A 3183-nucleotide genomic window follows, 5' to 3' on the forward strand; every position below is an offset into this window, starting at 1 on the left:
TGAAATCTGAGGATCACGGTTTGAAGCCAGAATACCCAGAAAAGTACATTAGAAACTTATGTCAAATAAACAAAAAAAGCTAGAAGTGAAGCTGTGGTTGAATTTGTAAAACATTGTCCTTGAGTCAAAAAGCTAAGAAACAGAAGGGCACTGCTGGCTCTACACTGTAATCTCAGGAGGTTGAGATATGAAGACCATGGTTCAAATCCAGCCTTGTCAGGAAAGTTCATGAGACTCTTGTACTCCAATTAACCACCAGATAACCTGAAGTGGCTCTGTAGGTCAACTGTTAGAGCATTTGCCTTAAGTTGAAGACCACAAAGACAGCACCCATGCCGAGTGTTCAACCCCTACCCCCCTTCAAAATAACTAAGGAACAGCAATGTGGCCCAAAGATCAGGTCTACTGGACAAAATAAAATGTACTGAGGTTGAAGGCAAGAAAGAGCTGGTTAAAAATATTAAAATAAGCTGGACACCAGTGGCTCATGCCTGTAATCCTAGCTACTCAGGAGGCTGAGATCTGAGGATCACAATTCCAAACCAGCCCAGGCAGCAAATTCTGTGAAACTCTTATCTTTAATAAAGCACCAGAAAACTGGAAGTGGTTCTATGGCTCAAGTGGTAGACTGTTTGCCTTGAGCTGAAGAGCACAGAGACAGCAACTAACCCAGAATTTAAGCCCCACAAATGACCAAAAAAAAAAAAAAATTAAAATGTCTGCGGTTGATTTCTCTTGCCTTTAAATCCTAACTACCCAGTAGGCTGAAATCTAAGGGTTGTAGTTCAAATCCAACCCAAGCAAGAAAATCCATGAGACTTGTTAATGTAATTACAATACTAGGGCTTGAACTTGCCCTGTTTTACACAAGGCTAGATACAGTTCTACTACCCGCAGATTTTGGTGATTAATTGGAGATAAGAATCTCAGATTTTACTGCTCAGACTGGCTTCAAATTAAGATCAGATTTCAGCCTCTTTAGATGTGCTGGGCTTTGCATGAGACTTTTCAAAAGAATGAAGCTGGAAGTTTATCTGTGGCTCAATTGACAGAACTGAGAAAAATCTCTGAGACAGTGGCCAGTCCTTACATGCAGAAAAAAATATAAAATTTTTCTTTTTTTTAATTTTTATTTTTTATTGTGAACATACTGTACAGAGTGGTTACAATTACATGGGCAAGATAATGAGTACATTTCTTATCAAACATTGTAGTCTCCTCCTTTGTTTCCCCTTCCTATCCCTTCCCATCCTCTCCCACTCCCCTACCTAATCCTCCCCGCTACCCCCCCTCCCCGCACCAAAGTTGTAAAGTTCATTTTTCGATATAACGACTTGTACATCTCATTGTTGCAATGGGTCCACCTATATCCCTATTTAAACGATTTGTTTTTCCCCTGCCCCTCCACAAATCATACCGACATCAAATACAGTGAAAGCAGGAGTTATACTGAGTGGGGGAGGGACATACAAAGCAACAAAGAAATAATCTTATAAATGTGTTAGAAACAATCGCATGAAAAAAACATTTGAATACATATCTTCGTGTTCATTTCCCTAACATTTTCAAAAGTAAATAATAGTAGTTGTATAATATAGAAAAAAAATCAAAAACCATGTTTAATATGATACAAAGGAAAACTATGTTTCTTTTTAAATGTAGCAAATGAGAACATATATAAAGCATAAAGTTTCAAAATGACATGCTGAGAGTAAGGGAAAAAGGAAAAATTTAAAAATTCATGTAAATATTAAATACAAGCTGACATGACCAAAATATAATGTGATCAGAAACTTATCTCTCAGTTATCTATCACTTGCAATTACTTACAAATAATTGTCCCTCCAGTTTCAGCAGCAACCATGGAAATTTAGACATAACCTCTCTATGCAGCCTATACTGTGTAAGGGTCTTCCTGTTTTAGCCTCTTGAATTAGATCTGCAGGCATTGCCCTCATTTTAATATATGAGGTTTCCTTTAAAATTTAAAATTAATATTAAAATAATGGATTGTCTGTAAAGCATGACTAAACATCAGAGATCCACCAGAGATCCTCTGAGGGATACAATCAAAATATTAGAAAAGCACCTACCACTCAAGGTAGGTAACAGAAAGAAGATTTAGCATTTTTTGGATGTGCTGGGGATGAACGCAGGGCCTCATGCTTGCTAGGCACGTATAAAATTCAGTGACATTAATTATATCCACACCATTACCTCTATTTGTGAACTATCTTGTTGATACTGATGGAATCCACACAATCATTGAGCAATAATCACCCCAATGACCTGCCCCAGAAATTTTAATCTTCCATTTTCTCTTATAAAATGGTTTAGTCAATGTTTCACATAAATAGTAGATTATTTTTTATGTCCATCCGTGACAGATATATATTAATTGCAGCACTTTTGTGGATGTCATAATCCATTAATGCTTACCTCATATTTTGTAAACCTGTATATCTGATAGACAATCCAGGTAATTCCAGCTTCTGACTATTGTGAACTTTGCTGTTATTATTGGCATATGAGCTATTAGTTTTTTCTTTTCAGTTCTTTTGGTTACGCAATGAGCAATGGAATTGCTGGGTAATGTGGTAATGCTATGTTATGTTAGAAGAATGTGTCATATTGTACCATAATTGCTATATCACTTTTCATGAGCACAGAAATGTACAAAAGGTCAATAAAAATGTATTTCAAATGTATTTCAAACCTTCCACAGATGTGCCCTAAAAAAATCTTTTTTTTTTTTTTTGCTTTTTACTTGCTTTTATTTAGGCCATGCAGGCCTGGAGCTATGTAGCCTTGTCCAGAGCTGAAGTGAGAACAATTCCAAATGCCACTGACCTAGCCTCCAAAAACATTTAATCTAGTAGCCATTTTCTCTAGAGATAAAATTTAGTGATTATATGCATTTTTACTCTTCTAAAATAAGGTTTTGAATTTTAAAATGACTTACATAAATGTAACGTCTCTGTGTACCTTCTTTTTATTAAGAAGAAAAATTATATTTTATATATATATATTATATTTATATTTTTATATTTATAAAGGACAAAAAAGCTTCTCAGCAGGAAATTACATTACAATCACAGTCTGATTCTGACCCAAGCACATAAAATACAATACAAAAAATAATACAATAAGAGCTCATCTAAAGTAAAATGAAGAGTAAGGCCA

Source organism: Dipodomys spectabilis, unplaced genomic scaffold, assembly GCF_019054845.1.
Source record: "Dipodomys spectabilis isolate Male_0828 unplaced genomic scaffold, ASM1905484v1 ptg000193l, whole genome shotgun sequence".
In the NCBI taxonomy this organism is placed as follows: Eukaryota; Metazoa; Chordata; class Mammalia; order Rodentia; family Heteromyidae; genus Dipodomys; species Dipodomys spectabilis.